Genomic DNA, 10,506 nt, shown 5'->3' on the forward strand with positions numbered 1-10,506 from the left:
CAATGATGCCACATATACAGATTTATCTGCATTTATACAGATTTTTTGCGTTTTTTCCATACAGATATCTGCATATACAGATTACAGATTTTCTGGAAATAATACAGATTTATACAGATTTTTTTGGTTTTCATGGGGTCGTAAATTAAACTTCTTGATATAGTTGAAAAACAAAACTTAACTCAAATGCGGTTGAGTGTGTCGGATGTTTTATTATATTCATATGCTACGCATACACGTGTGCATGAATGAGTCACGAGATAAATGTCAAACAAGCTATAATGCGGTTTTTTTTTTCGAGAAGGATATGTCCATTGAATATGCAGATTTTTTTACAGATTTTTTAAAATTTTACCAAGGTGACAAGATTTTTTGAGCTCCAAAATACAGATGAAAATGTGGCATCACTGGTTGTACCTCTGGTAACCTATAATTTTTTATATACACTGGAGCGTCGCTCTCTAAATTGATTGTCTGCTTGTAGAAATTATTTGCCGTTAGCGGGTCATCGCTTAGCGCGAAAATGTCGCTGTATTTACTACATAAGGTTATAAGCTTATTTTTTATTTCGGCTGTCAGGCCTGGTGTTTTGATTTCGTGTTGCAGTTTCTCCCATCTTTTGTCCTCCTTATTGTATGCGTTGTCAGTGGGTAGCATTACGAAATCACTAGCTGGACATATTTCTGGGTCGAAGTTTAATGGATCGACCTCAGCATTATTATTTACATTAACAAATTTTACATACTGTGCTCCTGGGCTTACTAGCGTGTTAGCGCAGAAAACTCCAGGTTTTATTTCTTTAGATAAGATTACGCTATCTTCCTTAATATTTGTAAATTTTACTTGCTGAATTATTTGGCATCTAGGTGGTATAACTAGGTTGCCGTTATATTTATCTTCTATCTGCAATTCAAAAATTCTCTTCTCATATTCGAATGATAGTAACCATGTTTTGAGGCAAATATTACATTCGTATTTTGCCAAAAAATCTCTCCCAAGTATTCCGTCAGTTTGGATTGGAAAATTTTTGGTTACTACTTGGAAATGATGCGGTATTAATGTGTTATCTAATATAATATTGGTGGAAGTGCGACCAATGGTTTCAACTTTCCCATCAGTCACTCCATTAATGGTACAATTTTGCTTTATATATATTTCTTGAAATCATTTTAGCAGATTTTCCTTAATTATCGATATGTCCGCTCCTGTATCCACAATAAGGTTGACAGGTTTTTCGCACAAATCGAGCTTTAATTTTACGAAGTTTGTGTATGTCAGATTAAGATTATACACATTTACTCTATATTGGGGTATGCTGTCTCCCCGTCGTTTTGTTGCGCCTCGGAGTGGGGATTTTCCAGAGGCCCCCTTCCGTTTTCCGCAACGTAAACGTTTCTATAGTTATTTCTGCCCCGTGATTGGTTATAATTATTTCGTGGCAGATTGTTGTCGTTTCTTTGCTGAAAATTGACACGTCTCTGCTGGTAGTTACCGTTATTTGGTCGGGGGTCACGACTTGAATCGTAACCGCGGCGGTTCTGGTAGTATCGATTACCATTGTTATTATATTGGCCTCTTATATAGCCTCTAAAATTTTGTTTATTTTGGAAGTTTCCAGATGTTTGCCATCTAGACCTCTGATCGCTACTTTGGTTTCTAACAAAATTTACTGTCGCCTGATTTGAATTTTGGGGTGCTTCTTCCAAAACCTCGCTTACGGCCTCGCAAATATTAGTATATTTGCCTGCTTTGAGAATTATAGCCGTTTTATCGCCTATTAGTCCGGTAGCCATATGCTTTTGTTCTTTTGTAGCCATTGTTTTTGCTACTTTCGCTGGTATTTTTGTCGCAATGTACGCGGTTTCTAACTGCATGATCAGCTCTTCTATTTCCTTAGTAAACCCGGCAATATTTGACCTTTGCTTGCAGCTTGCAAGCTTGGCGATTATTGCTTCCGGGGTGTGTGTGTCGTTATTTCTTTTAGTTTATTAGTCACCGCGTCGATTGTCGCGGGTGGCGTTGAAAAAACATGCCTTGCTTTTCCCTCTAGTTTCGTCATCACTATGCTGATGACGATGGGTAAATATTCGGGCTCCGTGGTCACCTGCTTAACCACGCTAAGTGCGTCCAAGAAATTACCCATTTTTTCGGGAGTGCCGTCGTAAGTCGGCAAAAGTGCCGTGACTATTTTGATGACTTCTATTAAGGATGTCATTCTGGCCGTCTGTGATAGTCATCTACCTAGTATTATTAATTTTGCTACTTTTTTTCAGGGTAAACTCTGGTTTATCTTTCACGAATTCTAGTCTTTCGTTTATGGTCGTTATTAACTCCCCCGACAATTGTCTCTCTACTCTTAATATAGTGTTGAATATTTCGTTATTTATTATATCCTAACTTTTGGCAAACTCTTCGTTTATTTCTTCCCTAACTTTATGCACCTGTTTTAATTTTTCGTCCAATGTCGACTTTTTATACTGTCGAGTTGGTGCCTTTTTAAAATTGCTTAGTAAGGTTTTCAAGATAGTTAGCCTGTCTTCTATCAGATCCATTTATGGACCATACTGGATGTTTCGTAAAATTTACGCTGTTTTGTGTTTTTTTTTAACAAATTTTTCACTTACATTAATTATTACACTTACATTGATTTTTCACTTACATTAATTATGCTCCATTGCTGTGGCTGCTATTGTTGTTGCCGCTGCCGTTGTTACTGCTGTTCGTTACTCTGTCGTCTTTGCTGCTGTTCGCTTCTCTGCCGTCTTTGCTGCTGTTCGTTTCTCTGCCGATGTTTCTCCCGGTAGGTATAGCAATCGCGATTAGATTGCCGTAACCTTATTGAGGCTAATTTCCCGTGCAATTCGCGCCTGATTCTGCAGCCGCTCGTATTTGCTTATCAACCTATACACGATGTATAGGGCTGCGGCTATTAGTAGCGCTAATATTGATAGTGCCTCTGCACTTCGCGCACTATGTTCTACAGTCTTAGCGTTTCCGATATTTATCAAGTTCACTAGTTGTTCCTGAGTGACGCTTTTTGGGGTTGATTGTTCATTCCCCATAATTTCGAGTTCATTTGTCTTCGTATTTAAGTTTATTTGCTTCTCACTTCACTATTTTTGCATACTTTCTACACCACACCAGCGAATCATTATCGGTTTTCTCCACCATACGCAGGTTTATTCTTTCCATCCGAGACTGGCTGATCGAAATTCACACGTAGGTTCCATGTTCGTTAACCACGCTTCCCCAGCATCACCACCAGCTGCCGCAAGTTAGTTATTTTTATACTGTTTTCAAAGTCTTTAGATTCATATAAACGATTGTATAATAATTCCCCGAAAACCATTATCCCGAACCCATTTTCCCGAAAGATATTCCCCCGAATGTACCGATTCCCCGAAGATCATTTCCCCGAAGGATTTTTTCCCGAATGTACCAATTCCCCGAAAATTATTTTTCCAAATGTAACACTTCCCCGAAAAATATTTCCCCGAATGTAACACTTCCCCGAAAAACGATTCCCCGAATGTAACATATCCCCGAAAAATAATGTATCATTTTCCGAATGTATCATTTTCCCAGAGGATGTTTCTCATGACATCGGACGCATATTACGTAACGCATGAAGGGGGGGAGAGGGGTTGAGTCTGCATTACTTAATGTTACGTAGGGGGGAGGGGGGTTACGTAGATGTGATGTTTGCTCGAAATTCAAAATTTCAGAGGGGGGTCAGCCTGATCAGCGCTACGTAATTTTAGATGGGGGGAATCATGTCGAACGTTACCTATCGTTACATAGGGTGAGAAGGGGGTCTGAAATCTAGATTTTTAGCGTTACGTAAGTTGTGTACGACGCCTATGTACTATTTTTCCGGAAACCACAACAAAATCGTTCTACTGTAATTTATGTTTTCTTCTGTAAGGTTTGTAAACTAAGTTTGATGGAAATGATTCTAAGCCGCAGAACGGTTTAAATATGCTTAGTCTGTTACCCGATTTAACGATGAAGACAATAAACTTTATGGCCCAAACAACTCCTAAGTTTATCTGCACATTTTACTAAAAAACCAATGCAAAATTTAGTTGAAGGTCTACCGTACAAAACGCACCAGCGGATTAAGAGCGCCCCTACTATTACTGTTGGTAAATATGTTGCATATGTTGATACGAAAATTGAAGAAAGGTGGGTTCAGGGGCGTTTCTCGCTTGAAAATGCATGGCGGCACCAACTTTGAAAAAAATATCACCAACTCGAAATTTCCAAGACAGTTTCGAAATTTGGTCGAAAATACTTGGGAGTTTTTTCAGATTTTCAGTGCCCCAAAACATTGTTTTTTAACATATTGTTTCAAATAGTTACTATTAAAAAAATATTTTTTCGTCCAAACAAAAACATTTTTAGAAACTACAACTTAGGGCATCTTCAGCGGTGGTCCAAATCGTTGTTTTGTTCTATTTTTTTGGAACAAACTCAAATTCACTGCTGCACCGGTGGTGTAAATTTTGTTTTATACCAGATCTAAATTGAAAAAAAAATTGAAACTGGTATACGCTTTGGTCTATTTTTGTCACTTTTTGGAACAAGAAATAAATCGTTCTTAAACCCTTTGTACACTACCAATAGGTGGGTAAAATGTCATATTTTAATTGAATACCTCATTTATAGCTATTTTCATATAAACGTTTTGCGAGTGTTGGGGAATAAACAAAACAAAGATTTTTTATGACAATTTACAATTCATTTTTGTGGCTTTTCTGAAGAAGAAAATAAACAGGTTTGTCGTTTTTGGCTTCAAGGAAACCGACCAGCAAAAGGGGGAATACTGGAAGACCATAACCGTAGGTTCAACTACTTGGTTTGCAACCATCAGCCATCAGGATGACAAATATGTTGGCTTTTTGTTAACCGCCTTAATTGTAGTGGGACTAGAGGAGACCTTAAGAGGCCAGAGAAATGTTCCTCGAAGACACTTAATTGAAAACGTTCAAAATGGAGGCTTGTTTCAATATCCTCAAAACCGAACCCAAGTTTGAAGAACTGCAAGATTCTGAAAGATTGATGAGACGAAAACGGAAGATTAACGTCTATGCGATCAAATATTTTTCCCCATCCTCAGAAGCTCTACTTGTAGCAGAAATTTTTCGATCATACCAATCCATCCGGAGAAATGTCGCTGACGCTCGGGTCAAACCGTCAAATCCATAAAGTCTTGGGGATATAAAGTGTCTTGCCAAAGTAATCGTTTAATGTGCGTAAAAATTATCGAAGTTCCGTTTGTTATATATTGAGTGCTTTTTATTATAACAAGTCTCATAAACTGATAGCATGGGGTATTGAATTGTTGACAGTGTGACAGATGTCAGCGGTTTGAAACAACAAGATATACAACACCGGTGCGGAGAACGAAAAGTTGGTCTATATTAGCTGGTTCTATTCAGGTTTCGCTGGTGTAAATCTAGTATAAAGTTGTTTCAAAAATAGACCACCGCTGAAGATGCCCTTAGGATGCATCTGCTGTGAAAATTTCATTAAAATCGATGAAATATTCTTAAAGCTATGTTTATTTAAAAACATGTTGCCTAAACTTCAAAGAAAATAACAACTCTGAAACTTACTCAAATTCAGTAAAAATTAAAAAATCAATTTCCCGGGCGAAACTCTTGAAGTTTCTGATATTTATTTGAAATAATGAGACATCGCGATTTTTAGTGATCCGTTTCACGAATTCTGACCCTATTTTCATATTCCGGTCTATGAGAACTTTCAATAGCTCAATTTCTGCATTTAAATAAGTTTACAGTAAAAACCACAAATGATGCAACACACTCGTGGCCTTCGGCCAACTCGATTGTCCGGGGTGAATGCTGTCCTTACTCGCCACCGCTCGTTCGGACGTAAACTAGGGGATCACCCCTATGTTTAGAATAGACCTAGTAAATCCAACAGATCAGTTGTTTGAGTGCACGTTGCCGCCGCTTCCGACGGCGGGTCGGTGGCCGGCTCGGGCTGCGGGAGCACTGCCGGCCTTGGGGGCCGCCACAGTCCCTTGCCCTCGATTATGCGGCAAAGCCGCATCAGGTATCCAACTTTTTACGCGCCATAATGGCGGCCGCTATAATGTAAAGTTCGTAATAAATTACCCACTCTTTTGTCAACTCTGCTAACGTCAGTTTGAAGTCTTCATACAATTAATCAAAAGAAAAATATATCTGGCAACATTTGTGTTGCCAATTTTCCAGAAATCTCAAAACTGACGTAAGCAAAGAGGTTCGCATATTACGAACGCACATTATAGCGACCGCCATTATGGTGCGTAAAAAGCTGGATACACCTATGGGTACGAGCATACCTATGAATAGGGACATACGAAGTGGTAAATTGGTTGAATCTTGACAATAGTTCGATGATTTATCTCAAACTGTCAACAAAATAAACAAAGCGCTGAAGAGTCTTAAGTAAATGGAACACCAATTTTCGCTCTGGTTTATTCTTTGTTAATCTTTGGATAATTTTATTAAAAAACACAAGATTTAAACTTTCGTTATTTTTGACTTTCTAATATTTCAGCTGCTCACCACCCCACCCACCACTTCGCTTGGTCCAAAATAATTTGCTTTCTCATGATTGGACGCGTTGCTCTCGCATCGATAAAATCGCGATACATATACTCATCATTAACATTTGTATGTCTCTCATACTCTCATATTCATAAATTAACTCTGGGGACGCGCGACCTTCGCTGCGCGGTTTCGTCCTGAATTAATTCTTTTACATTTGTTGTATGGTTTTGGTTGGGTAGATGGTCACGCGGTGCTCTCGCATCGATAAAATCGCGCAAAGGGCTTATATACCAAAGTCGTTTTTTTACGCGGGGAATACGTGCCGCGTCAAAAGAACCCGCGTGAAAATACGTAAAAAACCGCGTAAAATCCGGAATACGCGTAAAAATAGCCGCGTAAAAAACCCTGCGTAAAAACCGCTTAAAAGCGATCTTAGTGTATTACGAAAATTTTATGACCTATAAGAGCAAGCCCACCAGTGGCTAAATTGAAGTTTCTAAAGTTAGTTTGGCAACTCCCACCATAACGCGGCTACCGCACCGGGCGTTGCTATGTTGGTTTGGGAGATAGCAATCCCCACCTCGGGTAGTAGCGAGTTATTAAATTTGGCAACGCGATAGCAACGTGCCGCATCGTTGCTATTTGATGAATAATGTCAAACTGTTGTTTGTTTTGTTGTGCTCGATAGTAAATGTTCGTAACAATATTATGAAAATAATGTAATGAGTGTATCGGTGTAAATCAGTCTATTTTAATTTCGATTGAGCTGAAATTCGAAATTTGGCACTCTAATCTACACGAAGCATAAAGCTCAAGTCCTCACAAGATTGGTTAACCTTGTCATTGTTTCAATAAAGGTTTGAGCGAATTGCTCGGAGTATTACCGACTATTGCTGCTGACTCTTATGAAGGCATGTTAGTCTCAGTTTCCCGTTGCGTCCGGTTGTTGAATAAAAAACCATTTTTCGCATCTACAGCTGTTTTAATTTTCGAAAACAACGTAAGACGAATTCGAAAGCGGCGTCGGAAATGGTCATCGGTATAGACCGGTGTTTCCGAAAAAAAAAAACATTGTTAAAACGCTGGATGGCAAACTTCCTCAGCATAGCAGTCAATATTTTACCGTTTTCCAGGCTGAGAGCCACCCCGAATCTTTCCAAAAATCCTTTTCATACTCGCGTATAAAAAGATTTGTTTCGCGAAATCATTTTCTTCGTCACTAGAATCAACCAAATACTCGAGAGCAATTTCCGCGTTCTACATTTAAATTTTGTTTGGCTGCAAGTTTGCAAATATAAATAGCAAATTGTAGGAATCGAGACAGCATAAAGTACAAAATACAATTAATGACAGTTCGTCAATTTTAAGTATAATAGTTATTGAAGGCAACGTTGCGAAACGTTCCACGGTCTAACGCAATTATTTTTATTAAACATACAAAGATAAAAAAAATCCATGCACGCACAAAGGAAGAAACCTGCAACAGAATTGTGTTATCGATAATTTGGGAGAACGGAAACAAAGTTAAAACAGAGTTGCTTGAAATAAAGGGGATATTTTATGAAGCAGAAAGATCGCAGATCATTCCGGAAACAATTGACGGACAGATAAATTGGTTATTACTATTTTTGGAAAATACGACACACAAAAACATTTTGCCAATGCTAGCTAGTGACGGTCTTTAGAAATTAGCAACTGCCGGCGTTAAAAAGAAATAGATGAATTGGTAATCCCCAATAGCAACGACCGGCGCGAACATCGGTTGCTATCCAAAATAGCAACGGGCAGCGTTGTGAAAATAGTAACTCAAATGGCAACTCACCGGTGCGCTTGCTCTAAGAAAGCGTGATTAATTAGTTGCACATCTTTTCGCACCTGCATCGTGAAACAATAAACCGAATTTCTTGGGGAAAAATCCCAGGATTGCTGAGAACGCGCTTTCGGGGAATAAATTTCGAGAAAATTTCACACTCGGAGAATCAAATTTCGGGGAAGTGCTACTTCGGGGAATCGAATTTCGGGAAAACGGTACATTCGGAAAATCGAAACTCGGGGAAATGGTACATTCGGGGAATCAAAATTCGGGGAAATGATACATTCGGGGAAATGAATTTCGGGGAAGTGGTACATTCGGGGAAACAGTACATTCGGGGGTATAACATTCGGGGAAATATCATTCGGGAAGTTGTGTTTCGGGAAAATGACTTTCGGGGAAATGTGACACAACCCACTTAAACACTGCTGTTTTTCAGAGTTCACGTAATGAGAGCGAAGCACTAGTTTACCATGCGACCGAATGTAAGTCATTTTGTTTGCACCAGCCGCCGAAAATTACGCTTCACTTTGTACTGTTTTCAGAGTCTTTTTTTCGTTCGAAGGAGTCGCTTTCTTTGCACAATTGTCTACTCTTGTTGACCGTTGTCACTGGTCGTCATTTAGACCCGCTGTGGTGGAGTTCTTTCGGTTCAAGAGAAACGGACCATTTCATGTAAGTGTTCAACATAAAATGAATTGTATTTCTCTTACCAAATAGCTTACGACCTATGCTTATTTCCTATACCCAAGCTCAAGCGCGTTATTGGTGAACAGTCAATGTGTTGGCCAAATGTTTGGCATGGGCAATGCAGCGTATGCAAAGCAATTGCCCATGCGGAATGCGGAAAGCAGTGGAAACAAAATATAAAAAAGGGTGTAACTGGCCTTGCAATTTATGACATACTGCTGGATGACAATTGAGCTATACTTTTGGGTACGCGCAATGTCCGTGATACTAGGAAGGATTGTATGCGTGGTGGGAGATATGTTAATGAGAAGGATAATGATAAAAGGATGAAATGCTTACAAGCGGATACCAATGGCAGCGAATAGCGACCACAGATGGGGCAACGGGTATCACCATCGATTGCAGCAGGGCCCGCTGATGCAGTGGGGCATTTTAGTGAAATGCTGTCTCTGAACGGCGTGCACACTAGTAAATGCATCCAATGAAAAGAACGTTCTGGAAACCTGGCGAAATTTGGAGCAGAACGTTCTGGAAACCTGGCGAAATTTGGAGCAGAACGTTCTGGATACCTGGCGAAGTTTGGAGCAGATATATATTTGGCTTCACCTCCGTGTCTCAGAACGTACTGAATTATCTTTCCCTTCAGTCATGAGCACAACATCCGGAAAGCTTTCATTTGTAACCCTCGAGGTTGCAATTAACTCAAATTTGTGTAATAAACGCCGAGCGTGTAAATATATGTTGCTTGTCAGTTGTGTGTAGGAGTTGTTTTTGTTTTGATTTTGGTGTAGTGACAAGCAACATACTCGCCGCTGCATGTTGCATGTGTAATTTTAATTCGTTGTTTTCACGTTAGATTTTATTTAGAAGTTTGTGATAGGTGTTTTAGTGGATAGGGTTTAAATTATCGGGGTGAAATGTCTCGCGAGTGAAATAAAAGTAGGTTTCGTTTCTCCGGAAAAAGGCGAAGCATAACCGGCGAAAATGATGGCTTAAACGTCAGCCGGTTTGTTTTGATGCTACGCCAGAGAGATCGCAGTGAACCGCCAAAAGAGGAATACGTGTTTTTTTGTCCGCCGAAAAAGTTTTGCTGGGAGTGAAGCGTTAAGTGTCGGGCCGCATGAAAATTGGTACATCTCGTTTCGTTCTGTTTTCGTCTTGAGTAATTGTGGCAGACATTGATTCTTCGGAAAAACGGTCACAACGCACCCTAGGCCAGCAGCCAAAGTAGTTCACGGCCAACGGCTTGAGTTCACCAACCCGCCATTGCGACGAGTCGGTGAGGAGGACGGAAGAGTAGGTTAGTGCTAGGTCTTCTTTTCTGTTTTCTATTTATTTTGTTTTATTTTATTTATTTCTTATTTATTTATTTGTGTGTTAACCAATTTTATTTCCACTCAATCTAACCCCCTTTTGGTAAAGTACCCCAGTGCTACACCG

Source organism: Wyeomyia smithii, chromosome 1, assembly GCF_029784165.1.
Source record: "Wyeomyia smithii strain HCP4-BCI-WySm-NY-G18 chromosome 1, ASM2978416v1, whole genome shotgun sequence".
Taxonomy (NCBI): domain Eukaryota; kingdom Metazoa; phylum Arthropoda; class Insecta; order Diptera; family Culicidae; genus Wyeomyia; species Wyeomyia smithii.